This window comes from Gavialis gangeticus, unplaced genomic scaffold (genome assembly GCF_001723915.1).
Source record: "Gavialis gangeticus isolate Ggan-Ray unplaced genomic scaffold, GavGan_comp1, whole genome shotgun sequence".
Classification (NCBI taxonomy): Eukaryota; Metazoa; Chordata; order Crocodylia; family Gavialidae; genus Gavialis; species Gavialis gangeticus.
In genome coordinates this window covers 48,485,727-48,510,159 of record NW_017729024.1, presented here as the reverse complement: position 1 = coordinate 48,510,159, position 24,433 = coordinate 48,485,727, and the positions used below count along the sequence as shown (strand labels likewise).

The 24,433-nt window shown below is 42.5% G+C and overlaps 1 long non-coding RNA gene across 1 annotated transcript; it reads right to left on the bottom strand.

Moving 5' to 3' along the window:
* Nucleotides 1-492: 492 nt before the first annotated feature.
* LOC109298203 lies at nucleotides 493-18,799 on the bottom strand. The gene is made up of 3 exons (XR_002097528.1): nucleotides 18,594-18,799; nucleotides 17,996-17,999; nucleotides 493-503 (listed from the first exon to the last, which is right to left on the bottom strand). It is a non-coding gene; the product is annotated as an uncharacterized LOC109298203 (long non-coding RNA).
* Nucleotides 18,800-24,433: the final 5,634 nt, after the last annotated feature.

Below are 24,433 nucleotides of genomic sequence, written 5' to 3'. Positions count from 1 at the left end.
ATTACTTCATAAATCAGGTTAGGTTGAGATTTGCACTTCATGCAGAAGTAAAAGTCCTGATTCTTACACTTGGTTATTGAAGTTCTTATTTTTGAAAACTGAAATACCCTTTCTCACATTGATTGGTTTCTTCTAGTTACACAGCTAGTTTACATCGCTTCCAAATTTCTTTCTTTCACATACTACACAGTCCACATCTCAGACATGGCCCACACCTAAAAGTATGGTATTCCTGACAGCTATGCGGTTGTATCAGCTACTGTCAGTGTTTCAAGGTTTCTGGTCTTCCTTCCTAACTATCCTCCTTTCAAAGATGTTGGGGACACAGCGAGGGATATGGAGGAGAGACATGCTGGCATTGTCCCCCTCTCCCGATAAGATATATAGCTTGTTTTTCAAAGGCAGAATGAATTTAAAAATAATTTTTTCCTTGAAAATACTGGTAAGTAGCAGTAAATAACAGAATGGCAACAGCTAGGGAGCCTAATATACACCATTTGCTGCTCTCTGGGCATATCTACTTATGGAATTAATGCAAAGCAATAAACCCCAGAACTTAGTGCTCCTGGGCATGCCATATAAATGTGTGCCCAGGGCCACAGCATGTTGAGCTAGGTCAAAGTGAGAGACTGCAGAACCTGAACCTATTCAGCCTCCACAAGAGAAGGCTGAGGGGGGACCTGGTGACCGTCTATAAACTCACTAGGGGGGACCAGAAGGGTTTGGGGGAGACGCTGTTTCCCCTAGCGCCCGCTGGCATAACAAGGAGTAATGGGCACAAGTTGATGGAGAGGAGGTATAGATTGGACATCCGCAAGAACTACTTCACAGTTAGGGCGGCTAGGAGCTGGAACCAACTTCCAAGGGAAGTGGTGCTGGCCCCTACCCTGGGGGTCTTTAAGAAGAGGCTGGATGCCTACCTGGCTGGACTCATTTGAGTCCCGTTTCTCTTTTTGGGGTTTTTTGTTGTTCTCCCACCCTGGCGGGGGGTCAGGCTAGAAGATCTACTAGGTCCCTTCCGACCCTTAATCTATGAATCTATGAATCTATGAAAGCAGTCCCGGGGGGGTCAATCTGCCAGCTTGAGGCTGCTCCCCCTCCTCCCCCCTGACTCAGCATGCTGCGGAGGTGCTGGCTGGGGTACAAGGGTGCTCCTGTGCTAGGCTAACCAGCAGGCAGCCCCTACACTAAAGCACCCTTATGTCCCAGCCAGATGTGTCAGTATCTGCATGTGCAGTGCTGCAGAGTAAAAAAAAAGACTCTGCAGCAGGGTACTACTTGTTGATGGATAGAAAATGATATTTAGAGATTTACTTTTAGGAATTGGCTGATAGGTAGAGTAGATATGGCCTTAGAACAATGGTCCAAGGGAATGGCGAGGGTTAATTGGTTTTTAAAAGTCTATGGGCATGTCTACACATGGCTGTATGGCGCTGTTGTTACAGTGCCATCATTTAGTATTTCCTTTAGTACTAAACCAGCCGCACATGGTTATTTTTAGCTGCTATGTCACCGTAGCTGGGCCCTAGAATGAGGGAGCATGTTGCTACAGTGATGTAGCTGTGGTGTCACAGTTTTTGCCAGTTATCAACGCTATGTTGCCATAGCAAATTGCTACCACAACATAGCACACATACAGACACACCCTGTTTGTGACAAAGTTTCATGTTCTCAACTTTCAAGGCAGACACCGTGTCTGAAGCTAGCAGACAAGCAGGCACATACATCCTGGGGAACTGAAAATGCATAACAAGAGGCTGAGCCTTAGCCCAGGCTTTTCTACTGCAACACTTTCCTACTTAGAGTGTGGCTCATGAGTCAACTGCCAGGACAGGCTATAAGGACTCCTTTTTTCTCTCTCTAGGTTTTGAGAGAGTCTTGGGGGAGCTAAGATATTGAGGTATTACTCTATTGGGATATAAATATTTTAATATTATGAGCTGCTGCTTCATAGAATGAGTGAAGCTAAGTTATTTGCTTGTATTCTTTTAAATGTGAATAATTGGCAGGGCATTTTTAGAGATACCATTTACCATTAATAGTGAAATATGTAATAAGGACTGAAATTCATAGCTCTAAAGGGAACACTGACATATCCATATACATAAAAAAATCCAGCATTAAGATTTCTTGTATTGAAAAAATACATGTACCGTGAAGAGGGAAAAAATGTTGCATCTTCTCTAACCATCTTGCTGCCTGAATGTTAATCTAGCCCTGTACATGTGCCCATTGCCACAGGACCTAAATATATGACATCTGAGCATCTAAATAATAGACATATCATATCTGAACAGTAATGTGTGGCCCTGCACATGGTTCTCTATTGCCCTGTGCACTGTATAGCCATTTACTCAAGTGCAAAGTGGACTTCAGGTGCTACTTGGGTCACCATTATTGCAAACCCTGAACTTCCCATTTATACATTATCAGACACCAAAAGTGATTCTTAAGGCACTTCTGAGGCACATCCATCTGGTCTTAGTGTGTATTTTAAAATGTAATCTGCCGACTTTATTTTTCCTCAGATAGACTGTAAAGAATCACCAGGGCAAGGCCATTCAAGATTCTGAGTATACTGGAGATGCTAGTCATTTCCACCATTTATCCCAGGTCACTTCAAAACAAAATTTCATCTTAGACAGTGTGCATTTTATACTGCTACCAAGATAACGTAGTATATTGTCAGCTAGTGTATTGGGACATATTCCATTTGACTGTCTGTATTTAGCCATCCCAACAGTCAGACTGTAGGGGTTTCCTCTGTACTAGCTGTGTGTAGAAGAATGCAAGTATTTCTTGAAGGCAAGGGCACAAACAGGAGCACCTTTTGGGACAGACAGCCAACCTCAGGCTTAGACATATGTGTGATTTGTGGTGTTTTAAATGAATAAGGACAGACCCAAGGAAAGGTTGGTCAAGAGCTAGCGTGAAGGGTCAGATCATCTGTTTACCACTGTCAGCTATGCCACAGACATTGTGACATATCACTTAAAAAAACTGACTCAGACCTTGAATTTTTCTGAGAACTGTTAATAAAAATGCTTTAACCTGACAGAATTGGCCATTTTTGGCTGCCTTCTATCTGTAATTGCTGTTTGATTTTTTTTTTAAATCTCTCTTCAAAGTGTATTATTCTCAAATTGTGCAGCTACTTTCATATTTCAGTGAAAAACATCTAACAGCCTTTTGAAATGAAAAGTGAAATAATAATCAAAAATAACTAATTGATATCAAGGTGTGTTAAACGATGTGGAATGGCTCTTCATCAGTGGCAAAAAAATGCACCCTGTGACAGCGGGATAAATGAATATGATGAAAGCCATTTTATGCCATGGCATCAAATTTAAATTTCTAAAATCCAAATGAGATTCAGAGTCAGAATGTTCTTGCTAGCTGTACATTTGAGTTTGGATTTCATAGGCAGCTTTGTGATGAAAGGAAAAGATGCCTCAGTAGATAGAGCACAGAGCTAGGTGTCAGGGGATGTAGATATATACGTGGCTCCTCTACTAGTTAAACTGGATGTATGTTTTTCCCTTTCTTTCTATTTAAACTCTAAGCTCTTCAGTGCAGAGACTGTGGCTCTGAAACAGCCCGAGAAGGAATCAATCTAAGGTACACAGTTTTCTGTAAACAGAGTAGTTTAGATTGGCAGTGAACAGAACATGTTTGCCGTTTGTTTGGGCGGGGGGGGGTGGCAAACCTCAGGTTCTGCCATTTTTAAACCAGTCAGTGTGTGCCAGACTTCTGTTCTGTTATGGGTATATACTGGCTTCTGATCACTTATACCGGTAAAAGTGTAATGTCTGTACCTGGCCTATGTGTTTGCACAGAATGATTTAAGGAATGGACTTGGTCTTGGCTGGTGTCTATAGACACTGCGGTAATACAAATAATGATGACTTATGAACTCTGTTCCTAACTGTGACCATAGACTATCAATCTTCTCTCTGTCTCAGTTTACATATCTGTCAAGTGGGCATCATAAATATGCTGCAGACACAGTGCTTTTTTCATGTACTGTGCAGTGATACAGCTGGCATCCTGAAGGCAGCTGTTCACTTTTACAAAGTAAAAAACAATCCAGTGTTTCTCAAATGCCAATAAAGACTGACTCGGAAGCTTCATTGTTAAGCTGAAACAAAGGTTTTGGTGTTTTATTCTTTGACAGTATACTATCAAACTACCTTCACTTGATCCAAGGGCCTCTGAAGTTGATAAAAGGAATATCTTTGCATCAGTGAGCTTTGTATAGGAAAGACTGAAAGTATCTTAGAGTGAACATTATTAGCAAAAACCACAGCATTATTTAGTGGGCAGGATGTGAGGTATAGTTAAGCGTTTGTTGTCCCTAAGATTTTGAGTGATTAATTCACAGTGACTACATTTCTCTATGTTTAGTTAATTGTTATTTACAAATGAGTGTATTGTACATAACAACACGTATCTGTACAGTCATAGCAGCCAATCAAATAAGAAGGTATTTTCAAATGAATTGTGTGGCAAGGGATCATAAAAGGCTGAAAATGATCTAATACACCCGTCTTGTGAAAGGCCTGTGGCATCAATTGAAACTAAAGCTGATGAATTTCAAGGACTGGGGAGGTTGTCATGCTTCTATAGATAAAAATTAGTGCAAATGCTATGAAAGGGAAAAGCTAGTCTCTGCTGATGCTGCTGTAGAATACGTAAGGATAGAAGCCCAAGAGTGTATCTACGCCAAGTCCCACAAGGATAAGAGCAGGGATGTCCCTAATTTCATGATCCAAAGCTGAAAATGCACCAGTGAAAACCCTCTGGAGAGTCGCTGTTGATGCCTCAGTCTCTGGGATTCTTGAGAACACCCTCTAGAGTTGCTCCCAGAGCAGCTTCACTCCTCATCTCTAGGTTTGGAGCCCTAGAGAGCATGTGGGTGGGTTGAACATGTTCAAAAGTGTGGATTCACCCTAAATGTTTTAACCTGTGTGCTATCACTCAGGATTTATGGATGGTCAGTGCCTCTAAAAGTCAAGTCATAACTTTAGGCATACAGGTTCAACCATCTGGGCCAAGATGCCTGGTAATTTGGCAGTGTGTATGTGTGTGTGTTCCCTGCTTAAATAGAAATGTTACAGCTCAATGAATCATAAAGAAGGGACCAATGACATGAGTTAATGTGCACATGCAGTATTTAACTGTAACTCAGCAGAGTTTTTGATACCAGTTACTACTGTGGAGGCATCGTTCTTGTGTCAGGATACAAGATACTGTGGCACTGAACACAGTAGAAGAAACAGTAGGATAGACCAGGCTGGTAAAAATGGTGCTTAATTTTAAATTTGGCCATATCCAAAGTATTCCCTTAATTTATTGCATCACCTGCAACTATTATTCTCAGAGGATATCAGTTGATGGAGAGCTTTGATTTTACACTAACATATTCCAATGTCATACAATATCTTGTCATGGTGAAACTTACCCCCTCAAAATCAGGCAGCATGGGAACTGTCTCCCACTTTCACCACTGTAACAGAGCCAGTATCAGGAGGGGTCAGAGAGAGTAGTGCAGGTCCGGAGAGATGGAGGTGTCCAGATTCAGATGTGGCTTCACAATTAGGGGTTTGACAGATGGAGAGGTCTCAGCTCTGAGAAGCCACTACCATGGACAGTTCCATCAGCTTGCAAAATATAACTGCTGAAAATTCTGCTCCTTTCTTCTAGCCCCTTTTCCATAGCATGACCAAAGCTTCATGTTGTGGAGCAAAAATACAATAAACAGTGATAGACCTAGGACAAGTCTGTCTTGACAGTATTGTTCAAGGACCATGATTATCCAGAAGTATCATAACTCATACTTGTGCAGCTACTCTTCCTGGATGGGTTGCTTAGCACCATTGCTCCAGATTACTGTTCCCCTTTCCTCTTCTTGAATAGTCTTTAGGGTCATTTTCTTAGCCCTTTGACACATATTTCTCTGGAGGAAGAATTTGCAGCTACTGAAAAATGCTCTCCTCCTTACCTCACTTCCTCCACCCCATCACTTCTGGTTTCCATACACAGTAAAAAATTTTCAAAAGTGCCTAAATGACTTGGAAGTTGCAGTCCCATTTCTAAAAATGTCTGGATTGCTTAGGAGCTTTTGAAAGTGTTACCCATCCTGTTGCTTGCTATGACTAATAGAGCAATGCACGTTGCCTTTAAGCCTGTTCCATATGACTCTTATTTCTTACAGCTACAACAGAATAGAATAGATTTAAGTGTTTAAATCCTTAAGATTTAACTGCCCATTGATTTTTAGATTTTTTGTACAAATACAGCAGTATATTAAAGACCACTACAAACTCAAAACTGGAGGTAACTCTTGGGTTATTATAATGAAGGCTTTGCTGCTTCCCCATAAAACTGTAATCTTAAGGAGGTTATAAATATCTGTATAGCATTAACTTAAATATGAGTTACAGACTGCAGTGAGCTTAGTTAGTTAATGTTAATGGCTGGTTCAATATGTTTGTAACATACCAGTATAAAGGAAATGCATCCTGTAAAACAATATTAAATCAGGTCTTTTCTTTCGTGTCAACTAATTGCTATGACTGAGTGTTTATTGATGTTTTTATTATATTAATCCCTGTGTACTTAATATTCTTTATTTTCATTGTACATTCCACTTATGAGCTTTGCTGGGTAATAAATGATATTCCCTCCCATTAAACTTAAAGCAGAATGGCTGAATAGGTAAAGATTTTGATTTAAAAAAAGGCAGGGGAGGATATTTCCAAAAGATGATAGAATTTAGGAACCACACTCTCAAAAGCATGCAGCACCACAGTCAGGTGCCAGGTTTTCAAAAGAGCTCAGCTGTCATTAAATGAAGCAGTTGTTATGGGTTTTTTTCAAAAACACAGAGCAGCTCCGTCTGCTCTTGGTGTGAGTTGCTGAGCAATTCAGAAAATATTGCCTCTAGTCTAGAGCCTGCATCCTCAAAAATATTTCTATGTTTCACTCCCAAGGATCTGGGCTTTACATGGACTGATTGCATGCCAAGTTCTTTTGAAGATCTGGCCTTGAATGTCTAAAACATGTGTATGCATCTTAAAAGAAGAGCTTTCAAACCTGACAGGTGGTTGCTGGATTGTTCTCCATTGTCATTCCATTCTCACATGGTATGTGACAAAGAGGAAATGATTTTTGACTAAGACCTGATAAGCTTAGAGCAGATTTTCCCTGTCCAGCTTAAAGCAACACAAAACCATGAAAGAAACAAAACTGTGTCAGAACACAGATCCATCTAGTTCAGTATTATGAATCTCTCAGTGGCACTGAGTGGGTGCCAAGGGGAAGAATGTTTTAAGTAGGGCCCATCCAGATTGATCTGTCTCCTGCTTCTTTTCTTTTACAGCTTCCAGCATTTAGAGGGCAAGGGGAGTCATAATTTTGAGGTTGCAGCCTTGTTATCATGTGTAATATCCACTGATGGACTGACTAACCCAGCATGAATTCTCTTATATAAAAGCTACCTGTATGCCCTCAGCTTCTTGATAGGCTTAATATACAACCCAGAGTCATCAGATCAAAGGCTGGATCCTCTTGTATAATTGTGAAATCTATATTTAGTCTGGACCATTATAAAACACTTCACTGGCCCACAGGCTACAGTGAAATTCTATTTAACACACAGAACAAATGCTTCAAATTGAGTGCAGGGGTGTAGGTTGTAGCCATGTTGGTCTAAGGACATAGGCAGCCAAGGTTCTTTGGGTGAATCTGCTATCTTTTATTAGACCAACTTAAATAGCTGGAAAACAATTATTAAATAAGCTTTCAGGTTCAAAAATATTTCATCAGGCTAAGGAAGTTTCTGCAGTTGGTGTGTGCTCTTCCTGGATGGAATGAAAAGTTAAGAAGCCAGACTGGGCTGGTATAATTGTTTTCCAACTATTTAAGTTGGTCTAATAAAAGATATCAGATTCACCCACAGAACCTTGTCTGTCAAATTGAGTGCAGTGTTTACCAGTCTAGATATTTGGGCAACCTCTCCATCATGCTATCTGAGTGTCTGCCTAAGTTATAATTTCCAGCAGATATCGATTCCAACATTTTACTCTTCCAATACTTACAGAGTTCCTGCAGCTGCTAATGGGAACTTTAGGAAGGAAATTTAAGGAAAGGCAAGTGTCAAAGGTAAAATAACTCTGTGGACTACAAGAAGAATTTTGCCAATGGTGAAGTTGTTCTGTAAAAAAGATTCAATTTATTCTTTTTACTTCCATTGTGTAATTTGCATATTAACTTATAGACAGATGGCTTACAAAAATTGCTCCATCAGTCAAGACTAGCATGATTTCACCTCCACATCAGAAAGCTAGTAGTCCATCCCTTAAATCATTCTATATAGAAACACCTTTAAATAACCTATGTGCTGAAATGCACATACAAAGTGTAAATTAAGTGAAGGTGATCTGGCCAAATACTTTTTTTATTGCATTACTTATGAAAAGGACTTAGCCATCTCTACCTATGATGACACTGTAGTAAGAAACAAAGTTTATAGACCAACGGTAATGAGAATATGTCTATTGACCATTTTAATTGTTTATTGCACCTGGATGGGGAATAATTGCTAAACAATTTGATCAATATTTTCCAGTTTTTCCCTTTTCTGTGTTGATGATATTTGTTAGTGGCTGTATGTTACATATGTAGAGGTTTGTCTTTGACATGTGAAGTTTGTCTATATTTGCAAAAGGAAAAAAACAGCAGGTGTGTTCTTAACTCATGTCAGCTAACTTGAATGTACTAACATAGGCTGAAATAGCAAAAACCCCCAACAAAAGCAGAGAAACTTGGGTTTTTAACTCAGGCTAGTAGCTTAAGTCAAAGCAGATAGAGAAACTAGTAGGAGCTGAACTGGACCTTCAGTTCTACTTATGTAATCTGAAATCATCGTTTTGACGAGAAACTTTGTAAGGATATGTAGATGAACTTTTTGTTTTTTAATACACTTATGTACATTTTGTGTGTGTGGCTGGGTTTGGTGCACTGAATGAATTATTTTATATAATAGCTACCTGTATGCCCCCAGCTTCTTGATAGCCTTAATATACAACCTAGGGTCACCAAATCAAAGGCCAGACCTTTGTGATCCTGTGTTATAATTGTGAAATCTATATTTAGTTTGACCATTATAAAACATTTCACTGGCCCACGGGCTACAGTGAAATTCTATTTAACAGTCAAGTAGAACAAATGCTTCAAATTGAGTGCAGTGTTTACCAGTCTAGGTATTTGGGCAACCCCTCCATTACGCTGGAAATACATCATAATAAGCATTACACAGACATGTAGAAATATGTCTGTAAATATGGATATGATCACTCTCTCGATTAATGCAGTGTAGAAGATGTAGGTTCAAGTCCCTGTTTATCTGCTGTTGTCACCATACCAGAGTATAAGTGACCCCATTATTCAATATATAGAATATTTTAGATATTACAATGAAGAAAATGGTATTCACAAACCACTGAATGGAAAAAACATCTTCTATAGACAGAGGATGCTAATAGCTCCTTATCTAGGATTGATGAAACATCTGTTAGGGCAGTGCGAAGCTTTGGTAGGTGATTCGATTCAAAGGAGATTTGGACTGATTCAGCAGCCAAATTTCTGAATCCAGATCGAATTGGGAGACCCATTAAGAGGTCTGAATCAAATCAGAAGCTTCCAAATTGATTTGGAATGATTCAGGGCCAATTCAGAGATTCGGCCATAGGCTATATGGGTTTCCCTCACATAAAGCAAACCCACTTTGTAATGTAACAAATAGGGATAGGTTCCCAAGGTGGTGAGGGAAGGAGGGAGAAAAGGGAATGAGGCTGGGACTAGGGAAGGGGTGGGGGGAGGGGTGCCCTTCCTCAGGCTGCGCTGTGCTCTACCTGTCCCTCTGCACCTGGGCTCCACCTGTCCCCACTCACCCCAGCTCCTGGGCTGCACCGTGTCCTGGTGTAGGCAGCTGGTGTCGGCTGCTCCTGGGGCCGCTGCAGCAGGGGCTGGGGGGAAGTGGGAGCAAGCAGAGCCCTAGGTGGTGCAGGACACGGTGCAGCTTGTCCGCATTCACCCCAGACCCCACTGCAATGGCCCCAGGAACAACCAGTGCCAACTGAAACAGGAACTGTCAGTGGGAGGGGGTGTGTGGGGTGCGCCTCTTGCAGTTCTGCACCCCTGAGGATGGCTGGGGGGCTGTGTCGGGTTCTTCTTGGGGGCACATGCCCCAGATCTGCACGCAGGATGACAGCTGGCTGCCATTGCAAGCTGGAGCTGGTGGTGACACCAGACTGAGTCTTCCTGGCACTCAGGGTGGGCACACCACGCACTGAGAACAGCCCAGTGCCCCTGGATCTGGACGTGGATCACCCACTGCCCCGGGATCCCCTGCTGCAGGCTGGGGCCAGTGGCAGTATTGGGCTGTTCCCAGTGCTCAAGGTGGGCACGCTGAGTGCCAGGAAGTCAGCCTGGTGCCATTGCTAGCCCCAGCCTGCAGCAGTAGCCTGCTGTCATCCCACATGCTGATCCAGGGGAAGAGCCCGACACAGCACCCCATCCAGCAGCCCTCCCAGGGGGTGTGGAGCAGCAAGTGGTGTGCCCCACCCTCCGCCCCTGCACCCACTGACAGTTCCCATTGTAGCTGGCACTGGCTGCTCCCAGGGCCGCTGCTGTGGGGATTAGGGCTAATGCGGACAAGCTGTGTCATGTCCCGCACCACCCAAGGCTATGCTTGCTCCCAGTCCCCCCAGCCCCTGCTGCAGCGGTTCTGGGAGCAGCTGACACCAGCTGCCTGCACCACAGCACAGAGCAGCCCAGGAGCTGGGGTGAGTGGGGACAGGCGGAGCCCAGGCATGGGGGGACAGGTAGAGCATAGAGCAGCCCTGGGAATGGCACCCTCTGCTCAGCCCTTCCCTAATCCCAACCTCACTCCCTCCCTCACCGCCTGGGAATGTATTCCTATCTGTTAAGGTTGTCCAAAGCTTTGGTAGCCTATTTGGCAGCCAAATCTCTGAATCCAAATCGGCCCATTGAATCGGGACAGTGATTTGAATCAACGAATTGAATCACTGTCCCTCAAATCGGCCAAATCTAAATACTTGCTGCTTCGTACAGGCCTAATGTCTGTTTCATAGTTTCATAGTTAGTAGGGCCGGAAGGGACCTGAGCAGATCATCAAGTCCGACCCCCTGCCATGGCAGGAAAGAGTACTGGGATCAAATGACCCCAGCAAGGTGATTATCTAGCCTCGTCTTAAAGACCCCCAGGGTAGGAGCTAGCACCACTTCTCTTGGAAGTTGGTTCCAGATCCTAGCTACTTTGACAGTGAAGTAGCACCTCCTATTATCTAGTCTGAATCTACCCTCTGCCAGCTTGTGACCATTATTTCCAGACACTCCTGGTAGTGCTCGGGGGAACAGGGACTCCCCCAATGCCTGCTAATCCCCTCTGACTAGTTTGTAACAGGCCACTAGATCCCCCCTCAGCCTTCTCTTGTGGAGGCTGAACAGGTTCAGGTCCCGTAGCCTCTCCTCGTAGGGCCTGCCCTGCTGCCCCCTGATTGTGCAAGTGGCCCTCCTTTGGACCCTCTCCATGTTGTCCACATCCCTCTTGAAGTGCAGCACCCAGAACTGGACGCAGTACTCCAACTGTGGCCTGACCAGTGCCACATAGAGGGGGAGGATCACCTCTTTGGACCTGTTTGAGATGCATCTGTGGATGCATGACAAGGTACGGTTGGCCTTCCTGGCCACATCCCCACACTGCCGGCCCATGTTCATTTTGGCATCAATGATGACTCCAAGATCCTTTTCTGCCTCTGCACTGATGACAAGGGAGTCCCCCAGCCTGTAGGTATGCTGCTGATTCTTCCTCCTAAAGGTTGCATTTCTGGAGGCTATTTGTAGGAAGCATCACCACATTTGGATTAGCATGGTGAGGTCTTCAAGATTAACTTAGACAAACAGATTGATATTTCATGCCAAAATAAATTTTGATATCTCCTAAGAGTGAGGTGTTGACATGATCTTAATAGTCACTGTCCTACGTTACTTTTTGGTCAGTTAGCAGATGTAACATGTTTTTAAGCATTGCAAAATGCTTACAGTTATTACTAATGAGTTCTCACTTAAATATTTAAGTCAGATCCTTAGCTGATATTAATTGGCTCCCTATAATTAGGGGAGTATCTGGCCCATGTTCCATATTAGGATCCAGAAACTGTAAGGACACAGGTTTGTGGGGAAAGAAAGGGAATAGATACCAGAAGAAGACTGGTGACAATGTGATCCATACTGGGTAACTGCTTTTTTCTCTCTAGTACAGCAATAATATAGTGCAATAGTTTGCCATGTTAGTTTTACATAAACAAGACCAGCTGGTATTTTATTCCTCTGAAGAAGTCCATAACAGAAATTGTTGAAATATATAAGGCATAATTACACCCAATGGTGTTGCAGTCTGCAATAATGATGTGCATCTGTTATGAAGATGCCTCATTGAAAATTCCAGGATGCCGGGCTGAAGTGAAACAGGTTCAAGAATTCAATTTCAGAACAGCTCCATTCTCTGCTAGTTTTTAGCTGCACTATTTACTTAGAAAAAAAGTATATAAGAAGCCCAATATATATAGTGATCTTCACTCTCATCCATTTCTTATGAGCATGCAATTCTTAGTCTCTCAAATGCAATTTCCATGACTGATATAAACACTAAAGATTTCTCTCAACCTCACTTAGCATATAATTACTTTTTAGGTCATGCTATTCTTGATATAAAAATGGGAGGAAGCAAACTAGGAATAACCAAGCCAATCTCTTCTTATTAGAGAGAAGAGGACTGCACTGAAAACAAAAATTTTGCATTGGTGGGAAATCACCACTCTCCAAATGCAGCGTGTGGAAGTCAATCCTTGTGATAGAGTAATTTACTATTCACGCTCCTTTTCATTGGTGGAAAATCCCATTATGCATCAATCTGAATATATTGCTGAGAGTGATGGTATGCACATCTCTATGAGCATTGCACCATCAGGATTTTGGGCCTCTGTCTCTGCACTGTTTGTATTTCCTTCATAGAGCTAGCCCTTGATAAAATATGCCAGCTTGCCAGGCTGAATTGTGTTCTGCATATGACCCCAGAGGAAATTAGGTCGCAGGGCTGTTCAAGCCTCATTTCTACACCTCTAAATGAGATTCTGAAATGGAGGGGAGGGGGGAAAAACCATTTGTCACTGTGGAAACAAAAGAAGAGGCAGGAGTAACAGACCCTGAATGCAGATGAGACACTTTTTCACATGGGACTAGACAATTTTCATATTAATTATTTCTCTGTATTTGTATAACATCATTTGCCTTCCTGTTTTGTTTTTAGAAGCCAAATATTGGTGATGTGGGAATTATGCAGATTTCCAAAGGAAACGCTAAAACCAGCTTGGTTAGATAGGTCATGTTATGCAGCTTTATAACAGCTTTATATATGCTTAAACAAAGCTGAAATCCTTTTTGACCTGCACTTGATGTCTTCTATATCATATTTGACACTGAGGGGAGGGAAAAAGAGCACTGAGAAATAAATATAGAAGTATTATAAATCCTTTTGCCAGGGCTGTAATTACACATGGTCCTCTTTCAAAACACAGATAATACACATCCCTGGCCTCAAAGAACTTGCAGAATAAGTCAATTCAAACAAACACCAATACACTTTTAGCTTCTTGCCCAAATGTGGATGCAAATCAGGCACTCTGAACCACTCCAAGAGAGCCTCATGAGCATTGCTGATGGTTTCTGGGGGCACACATGCACGTGCTCTCTCTCGGTGGAATAATTCCAAGTAAAAGTGCTGCTGTTGCGCTTCCTAGTGTTTCTGAAATGCAGGTTTTTGAACAGCTGAGCTACCTCATAAATTAGAGGGAGATCAGCCTAAGATGCAAAGTATTCACATGTTGAAATTTGATTTTTCTCAAAGGTGGAGGCTGTCTGTATCTGGCAGTTTAGTTTAAGACTGTAACTGTCACTAAAGTACTTGGATAGAGAAGATGTAGATGGAGAGAGTGGGATATTTTTAGACTATGGTGCATAAACATTTCAGGCTTCCCTGTCCTTTCCCATCTGAATAATCTTTTTGCTGCACTCCCTCAGACTTAGTGACAGCTCTTATTGAAACCTTTCCCTGCTCTCCCATTCTCTTAAAGCTACATAAATCTTACATGGACTTAATCTTTTATATACGAAGCTCAGATTTCTAACATAAACAGCAAGCAGCTACCTCCTATGCTGTCATTTGCTACTATGCCTCTCAGCTCAATCCAGGGCCCATAAAATGGTAAGGAAGTACCTCAACTTTCATAAGCATCTCAACAGTACCATCAACACATCAAACAGGAAAAGTGGCAAGGTGGCATCTTTCCAAACAACAGTAGGAGAGCCCTGGGCAGTGTTTAGTAATTATCTCTAACTAACTTCTGGAAATTCTGTCTTGGGATTACCCTAAGTGCAGGCATCTTCCCATCCTTTTCATTTATTTCCAGCAGGATCTGATCATCTGTTCACTTGCTCCACTTTGACTCATGCCAAAGCCAGTTGCACCATAACTAGCCCTGCAAGGATCAATGCTGGATGCAAAACTGGAGACAACATCCTTAATTAAATGATATGTGGCTGAGTGCAGCCCTGTCGGACACTGACTTATTACTTACTGACATTAAGTCCTGGGTCTCTATATGGCACCCTGTCCACACAGAAGATAACGAATGCAACCACTAGAACCAAGACTCCTGTGTTCCTAGCCTGCTAATATTTACCCTTAGAGAAGTGGGGAAGGACTTAGCATTCATGAAAGAATTCATAGCTAATATTTTGATATTTATAGAGCTTGCATTCTACAGCATGAACCAGACATGTGGACTGTTAGCTCACACCCTCTCCTCCTGAGCTATAGCAGGTAGAACCAACACGAAGGTTAATGATTTGCTCTTGGCTCCTAACCTTCCTTCTGTGCTACCTCACCCCTATGCTCTTACATTCACACACCCCCAGCTGTGTTTTCCTCTTCCAGTCCTTTGGTTTCTGAACATTATTTTGTCATATTATAAACACTAGCACTGGGGATTATAGGGCCATTTGAAGAGCAGATCCTTGCAGTAGCTGTGAATAAAATTGTCATGTTCTCCATCAACTCCAAACTCCTAAATTTGACCCCATCACTGCAAAATAAAATATTTTTCTTGAAGCAACCTGGAGAGAAATAATTAAAAATGAACTGAAAACTCTTCCATCTGGCACATTATCTTGAAGGCAGATGAAGGATGAGTTAAACAAAAAGGGGCCTTTCTTGAGATATAGTACTGGAAGGGAGGGAGAAATAGAAAAGAGCGAGAAGATGATGAAGCCCATCCTTTCTGTTCATCTGTGGAACTGATGATAATCACACCAAAATTAATTTGGTGCCCTTAACTGGGCCTGAGCAATTATAATCCTTGCATCTTACGTGTGCTGCATATTTATTGCTAAAGGGATTAAATCTAGGGGGTTTATGGCCCTATTATCTTTGTGTGGCAGTGTTCAAAGAATGAAAGATGCAAGAGTGAAGCATGTAAAAACTGGAGATGGGCCAAATCTGTAATCATTTTCTTCAAAATGCCTGTCCCCTTAAATGGTTGGGCTTGTATAAATAGGATCTCCCTGCAAAATGCCCCAGCAACTGAGTTTAGGTTTGGCAAACTGAAATCCAGCAAACTAGAAACCTGATTATGTCTATTTCTACTTAACTCTTTTCATTGCTTAATCATTACAGTGAAAGTTCCATATCTACAGTCCAGAGACAGGTGTTTAGGGAGGTGACTGTCCCAGAGGCACAACCACAGGGGAGTTAGAGACCCCCCCAGGGGACCCTGGGACGGGGGCTACACACCCTGGGAAAGAGAACCCCAAAAACAAAAGCTACTTACTTGCCATAGGATGCCAGACACAGGAGGAACAGAGAGCAGAGCCAGTGCGGTTCATTAGCCACGCTTATATCCAGCTGGAGCTGGCAGGTGATGTTAGGAGCAATCACTGGCCAGTGGAAATAAAAAGGATTGCTGGCGTAGGAACAGAGAGAGTGGGGGAGGCTGCAGAGCTGCTCTACACTGGGGCAGACAGCCCTGGCACGAAGAGGAAGATTCTACTTGGGGAAAGGCACCCCAAGTGGCCAGAATTAAAAGACAACCCCACACTGGTCACAGGCAGTACCGGTGCCAAGGGGAAGATCACGTTCCTGAAGGAGCCCTAAAAACCCCAGAGACACCAGATACTTCACGCTCCAGGTTCCCACAAGCACAAAGCCGAGAAGAAGGTCTAACCCAGGGAGCAGCGAAAGGTTCCCTCGGGGATGCCACCTGACCCAGGTTCTAGAGTGGAGAGAGAGGGAAGGAGCAGCTTAGCCTGACCTCTCTTCTTCCATCTGCCTTCCCTTCTTTTCTTTCATTAAGTCCTTCTTTTTCCTTTTGCTGCTGCTCATTGATGTATAGTTCACTTTTTGTTGCTTTTCTTGGCTTGTCTTTTTCTTTGCTTAATCCATCGTTAGGTCCATCCCATAGGAGTCCTGACCACCACCTCAACACAAGAGGTGCTTATGAATCTCAGCGAATAGCCAATGACAATGGAAGGGATAGATGAGAGAGAGAAAAATTCTGCAGACCTGCAACCTGCTAAAGAAATGAGGTCAAGAACCAGCCCTGGAGAGGGTGTAAGGATCTGAGATCATCTAGACTGGAGGGATGGCCACATTAAAATCAAGTGGCCCACCGGAGGTTGGCTTAAGGAAGGGGTGTAGGGGAGATGAAGCCCCATGAATATTCGCCAACAGGAGCGGCCAACCCTGAGGGACCTACAAGAGAAGACCCCTCCACTGAAATTACACCCAAATTCATGGCAGGTGAGTTCAGGGGCTTCCTCTGGGGAGATTGAGGCCCCTCTCAGTGGTCACTCAAACCCTTGCCACGTCCACCATCAGGCGCTCGTGATAAGGCGGCTCGCAAGCGGGTATTTAAAGCTAGGCGGGCACAAGGACATAAGAGAAAAGGTAGGTTTGTTAACCTTTGGAGAAGAGTAGAACAACAAATGAAATTGCTAAACTCTACACTACCAAACAGTATCCCATACTAGTGAGACATTTGTCAAGTGCTACAAGGGATTATTTCCTTACAAGCAGAATTTAATAAGAAGATATTAGAAAGAAACTTCTTAGCTGGTAGGCAAAGAATCTACACTGAGATTCTCAGAAGCCCTTCATCACTCAGCATGGATCTGTCCAAGTCCAGGTCTTCTCAGCTATGAGTGGCTTCTTTTTGGTGTTATGCCTCCTTCTCCCTTTCCAGATCAGCCTCAGATCTTCCATGTGTTCACCCAAATGTATTCTGAAAGCCACATATTCCCAAATCAGCTCAATTTCATATGAGACTCATTTTCCTTAACTTGAAAATGAGAGGGGCTTGAATGGTGTGTGTGTGTGTACGCACACGTGCACACACACACAAGTTCTTATACAGATTATTAGCCAGATTCAGTAACGAGACTTCAGAGCACCACATGGATTTACACCATCTGAGATCTGACCTTCGAGTGTTCAGTGTAGAGGTCCTGTTTCAGCAAAACACTTAAGCAAGTCCATCCTCTTTCATCAAAGCTGAGACTTAAGGCTTGCTTAATATTGAATGTGTGCTTAAGTATTTGACAAAATAAGGACCATATACTAGAAGTGGAAGAAATACAAAACCAGGAAATGATCATTAGGGGCTTGGGAAACCTTCTATGCGAGGAGAGATTAGAAGGATTAAGACTGTTTAATGTAGACACAGTGCAGGCCACATGGTTCCTGTGCCGCATAGGTCTTCCTCCTGTTCCCAGTTCCCCATCTTGCTCTCCTGCCATGTCTTTTATGTTCTGCCAGTGCACAGGTCCCTGGGAAAAGAGCCTTCCTAGTTAGGTGTGACACTTCTCATAGCTGAGACCCCTAAGAGTCTCCTGGTGCATTGTCTGCTGTGGCTGGTTTTCTTGGCTTCTACATCTTTTTCCTAAATCTCCATTTTTATCTTTTAGCCAGGAAAAGCCCTGGCTAGTACCAGCTAACTTTCTGTCCTACTTGCCCAACTTCTCCAATCCTACTTGCTGCCAGGTTCCCTGGCAGGAGCCCTGTTCTTCTCCACTATCAGAGCTTTTCTTCCCTTTGTTGCTGAGGCCCTTCCCTTCTGTGTCTCAGAGCCAGGGCTTCAGCCTGTTCTCATTCTTTTAAAAGGGCCCTTCCCTTTCTTCCTCTTAGTGGGGACTAAAGGGGTCCCTGTTACACACCATTTTTTGTTAACTAAGAGGACATGGCACAGCCCCAACTATGGACTTTACAGACTCTGCGTACTGACAAACATGGAAAAATACCCCAAAATGCATTTTACCAGAAGTAGCAGTGCATTACTTTGGCCTGGTTCCTCAGCATCTGTGTAGATGGGTGCTTTAGTGTGGCTTTTTGACACTTTTATCTCAAGCTGATTCAATTAGCTATTAAACAAAAGTACCAAAAAAGCCCCACTAAAGCACTCAGTCTATGCCACCGGTTCCCAAACTGACAAATTGTGCACCACCAATTTAAAATGATACAACCTTAAGTACCACCAGCAAATTTTTCAGTTCAACCTTAAGTAACACCAGCAAATTTTTGCCATATAAAGTAATGATAATAAATCTGTTAATGCACACCACTGACAGGTTGTCTGCGTACCACTGGTGGTACCCGTACTACAGATTGGGAACCATTGATCTGTGCAGATGTTGGGAAAGCCAGACCCAACTAATGTGATGCCTCTTCTCGGCATATGCTGGGCTCGGCACGGGAGCACTATGATTTTAAAATAAAGTGCCATTTTTTTCAACATCTGCAAGCAGCCTTTATGTCATGGAAATGTGGGTGTTTTTGAAAAATGTATCTAAGTAAAAGGGAAACATGAATAAAAAAGACAAGATAATGTAAGTTGTACAGGAAGTGAGTTTCACATTCTTATATACTATGTTTAGAAGAACAATGGGACACTCAATGAATTTAAGGGGAAAAATGTAAATGTAAACAGAATTAAAACTGATTTTTTAAAAAAATGCTTTTTTACACAACACAGAGTTAACTTGTAGATGTCCAAGTGGGTGGAGGCCAGATACACCCACTTATGAACAAAGTAGAGGCCTTGAGGACCTATCTCCAACCCACAACAAAAAGACAAGTCTGAGCCTTCCTAGGATTAGCAGATAACTATAGAAAATATATTGCAAAATTTTCAGAGATAACAGCACCCCTTTCTGAACTCACACATGCACCTAAGGAAGTATAGTGGTCTCTGGAAGCTAAACAGGCCTTCAAGAGGGCCAGGGAAGGCTTGCACCGTTCCCCATAATACCCCAGATTTTGATGAGCCATTTTTGGTGCACACTGATGCATTAAATGTGATCAAAGGGGCAGTGTTACCTCAAAGAAGAGAAGAAATGGAATTTTCTATTGCCCATGTAAGTTGGAAACTACATCCACAAGAAAAAGCCTATTCCACAATCAAGAAGGAATGCCTGACCATTAACTGGGCTGTTGAGATGTTCTGGTATTATCTGTTAGGCTAACAGTTCACCATTATCATGGATCACACCCCATTGTATTGATTACAGTGAATGAAATGGACAACATGAGGTTTGTGAGGTGCTCTCTTAATATACCACCTTATTATTTCTCAATAGAGCACTGGCCTGGGAGACATAATAGGAAGGCAGACTTCTTGTGAAAATATGAAAAGGAGGATGCACTATGAAGAAAAGAAGAGAATACATTCCCGTGACAAGGGAAGAGGGAAGGGCAATTTGTAATAGGGAACCCTTGCCCTATTACTGCAGGAAGGCTACAGGGCCAACAGGATCAGCAAGGGCCTTTTAAAAGTGGGGTCTTTGTGGCCTGGGAAAAAGGTAGCTGCTACATCCACTAGCTCTGCTCTGGGGAGTGGCTGCATGCTGTGGAGAAAGCAGCTGAAGGGCAGGCAACTGGCAAGGCTGAGACCAATGAGCAGCCCCTGTACTTGGACCAGGCAATTAGTCAGGCTGACCAGAGAAGGAAGCACTCGAGGGAGTAAATAGGCTTGCTCTCAGGCTGGAGGGGTATTCTAGCCCTGGCTGGGGAAGAGGCAGGGCTCCCAGGCAGGTAACTGGGGTGGGGGCTAGTGAGTAAGGACTGGCGGGGGGTGGTTTCCTTTGGCTGGTTCATTTTACCCAGCCACAGGACCCTGAAGGGATAAAGGATTTCAGTACATGTTGGGTTGGTTCACAAGTGCCTGGAGGTGTCGTATTTTAGTTTGGAGCAGTTGCTTACATTGTTTGTTTCTATTTTACTGAAGGACTGGAAGTCACTGCTAGGAGAGGGGGAGATTGCATTGCAGGCACCTTAAAGCACCCTGCAAAATTAACCTCTTGTTAGTGAGAGAGTTGTACACAGAGATCAAGAGACATGGCAGATGGCATGCCACCTGTAGCATGATCACACTATGATTCTCATTCTTCTTTAAATCAGAACAAACAATTTCAACCAGACTTTTCCTGTTTTCATATGAGCCAGTCAAACAAAATTGATTTAGAAATTTGTAACCATTCCCCCACTTCCTCCCGGCTCCTTCCTGCCCCTCAGACACTTGTTCAAATAAAGAGCCAATTTTTCCTGTAATCAAGGACAAAATCTGGTCCATTTGCCAGGAAGTGAGTATCTTAGTACCCTGGTACTCTATATGCTACAGGCGCAGTTCAGTTTACTTGTGCTCACTCATCAAGGAGAACTGATAGCATGTCTCCTTCTCTCTTCCTCCAAGTGGGTGTAACAAGAGCAGTTGTTGGGAAGAGTTCCTTACTGCACAATGTTGCCAACAAATGGTCATCATTTCTATCAACTAATTGCTTCTCTTTCCTCCCCATCCTGACAGACTCCCTTGAATAATTCACCCCCCTACAAGGTCTTGTGAACTTGCATTTGTCATGAATCCAAAGATGTTGTGTGGTGGGATGCTTTGGGGGCTGTGACCAGTGAAGAGAGGGGATACTGTCCCTGGGGTCTTCAACTAGGGGAACTTCATGGAGATCTCTGGTTGAGGAAGCTAGCTGTGACTTAAGAGGAAGCTAAACCTGGGCAATTTTCACAGGAATTTTTATGAGGGCTAACTGGTAGTCTGAATGTAATACAAGAGTTTTGCTCGTTTTGTTTTACATACTCTGTTGCCAAAGTGTTTGCCACTTTTTCTTTCTTATATCATTTGTTCTGCCTTGTAATAAATTCTTGTTTTTCTGTTACTTTACTGAAGAGCCTATGGTAAATCACGATTTCCAGGCAAATTAATAACCCGGGCATACGCATTCAGCAAAGTGATAAATAAGTTTACACAAACTCAGGGTGTATCTCTGGGAGCACCCCGGGGTTTTGTCACAATATTTAAAGGCACTGATTCTCTCTCTCGCAGTGGCTAACATTACTGGGGGAGAACAGTTCTAATGTTTCCCAGAATCCAGCCCTTAAAATATAATCCCCAAGTATTTCTGTCTAGTCAAACAATTTAATTTTTCAAGTTAAAGCCAAAATCAATCAGACAAAGTGGTCAGGAGCTTTTAGCAGCACATTTGTCACCTTCTCCCTTCTCTTTGATGGTTACTGGTCTTTAGATGATGGAGGATTTTATTTCACCAGTAATCAAGTTTTGCAAGCTTCAGGCTTGTCATGCGTGAGGGTTCTCTCCTGGTTTACTCTGCATATTTCTGAAGTGTTTTATTGTGCTTCTTGAAGGCTTTTTTTTTTTTTTTGCACATCTTTATGCATCTCTTATTGAGATCAATGTATCTCTTTTTGAACTTGTGCCCTGGGGAAGAAGGTTTTGAGCAAATTGTTTTATTATAAATAGATGCATCTTTCAGGCTCATTTAGTTGCTTTCTGCAAACATTTGTACATGGTTCCCACTCTGCTAGGCATTCTAGCTTTCTGAGGAAGAAAATAGTGGGCTTTACACAAAAAACAAGGCCCAGTACAGTATTTTCTATTTGCTAACTCAAGTTCTCCTGCTGTCTTTTGGTGCTACAATCATGCATGTTATCATAATAAGGTAGGCACCTAAGCTCATACAGTAAACATTTCTCTGAAACGAAGCCTGGTAGCTACAGAAAAAAAAATTGAAATGTTTGCTGCTCAGATGCTCTAAAAATACAAGAAACCAGCATGGTACAATCAATTCTTATTGGTAGAAAAAATCTGTTTTTAGCAAGGCTGACAACCTATATATTCATACTTAACTTGATGCAATTTAAAATGGGCAAGTAAGTGCAAAGATAAAAATAGAGCTTACAATGGAGGGGCTGCTGGACCTTTGCTGAAAACACTAATTGGCTTGACAGTGCAATGAGGTAATTGGCCCAGGTCCTTGCCCAGTGTTAATCAGCTTAAAACTCCATTTAGTTTAGTGGGAAGTTAGATTTATTCTGTGCCCTTTTGAAAATCTTCCCTTAGCTGCTTTGATACACATGTTAAAAGAAGGTCAAATTCTGCTCTTGACAGCCCTAGTGAAAACCTAGCTTTATTTCACTGACTTCCATGGAGTTATGCCTGATTTGCACCTGAGTAAGCAAGATGAGAATTTATCTCCATAGACTCTGGCTGTAATTATTATTATTATGAACATGGTTACTCTTGTGAGCATTTACAGTACTTTGAAAAAAAATACTTGGCAAGCCCACTGTTACAGAATGCTGGGTTTGCAGTCCCAAAAGGATAAAGCGTCATCTTTTTCAAGACATTCATAATTTTCATAGCCTTTTTATGAAGATGGAATAATTTTCATGAATCAAAAGAACCTTCAGATATATCTGAATAGGGAATCAGCTCAAGAGATAGGTATATAGAAAAGTAATGGTGGGTGGGGGGAACAAGGTTCATATCACTCCTGAAAAAAAGCCAAAACAACGTTATTAAACTCAGAAATACTGATGCTTATAGTGCGATCTTTGGGCCTCTGGGAAATCATGAGGTGCTGTAAAGCATTCCTGCGGGTTATACTAGATTGGAGGAATTACAGCCATCCTTTTGAAAACCACCTGCTGGCAATAAGCACGAAGCTGAGGAGAGAAAAAAATTGTGTTCCTTGTTCTTCCTTTTACTGAGGCTTTCGTTGTGAAAGCTTTGGGAACAGCTCTATCCTGAGCAATTCAAATGACAATTTGCATTTCAATAGCTGCTCTTGGGTAATTAAATATACTGAGTCACATCACAACATACCTTCCAAAAAGGTGATGACTCTGTCACTGCTATTGAAAATGCAGAATATTTTTAAAATTATCATTGACTTACAATTTCCACGAGTGGTTCAGTGCACCTCAGGTAACCCAAAAGGGTGAAATAGGGTAGCCTACCATTGGAATTCAGCAATCTTCTATCACACAGAATATACTGGGGATGAGGGTAAAGAAATGCTGAAAATTAACCCCTGAGCTGGCACTTCCACACCATTATAGGGATGCTAATAACTACATTTATAGAAAAACACAGCAGTTGCAGTTCACAGAGGGTTACTCATAATTCTTGGCCTTGATCCTCAAAGCTAATGCATGCAGGAGGATGCCAGTTCTACCATGAGGCACTGCACTAGCTGCAGGGCTCATCACCATTGAATACTTTGTCTGTTTGGGGATCTTGTTCTGTCAATTTTCATAGGTAGATCCCACTAATCCCTAACTGGTTAAAGTTCTTATTTAACATATCTCCTGCTGCCCTTACCCTTTCTTCCATCTATTCATTTGTATTTAATAGGCAGTTGAAAGTTAATTAATAGTAATTTTCAGTAAATGTATTTCTTTAATGATTCTGTCAATGAAAGTCTATGTGCATGTACATCTATAAGTAGCCCACAATGTTAAGGATTGGCTAGGCATTCACAAATGCAGGGAGTTCTTCACATGAAGTGGCCTTAGGCAGCAAATCTAAGTGCAGCCTGCTTCAGAAAGCAACTAGAGGACAGAGGTTAGACTCATGTGATTTATCCTTATTGGTAGGATCAGAAGAGTTTTTGACATATGCTTAACAGAAGTGGGCCAGCCCTCGCTAGCCCACCAGCATTGCAACTGAGCAAAAAACACACGGCGGACAAGATTATGCTGTCTTTGTACAGTCAACTTCAGTTTTAACTTTTTCATTTCCTGTGGCTGACAAAACAATATTAGGAGGTCTTGTGGAAGGCATGGGTTGGGTTCACTATTCAGACGGGAGTCTAGCCTATAGGCAATCTAATGCCTAAACCATGAGAACAGGGATCCGGGGCCTGGCTTCTATTCCCAGTTTTGCTTCTAGCCTGTGGCATGACCTTAGGTAAGTCATTTTAATTCTCTTTGC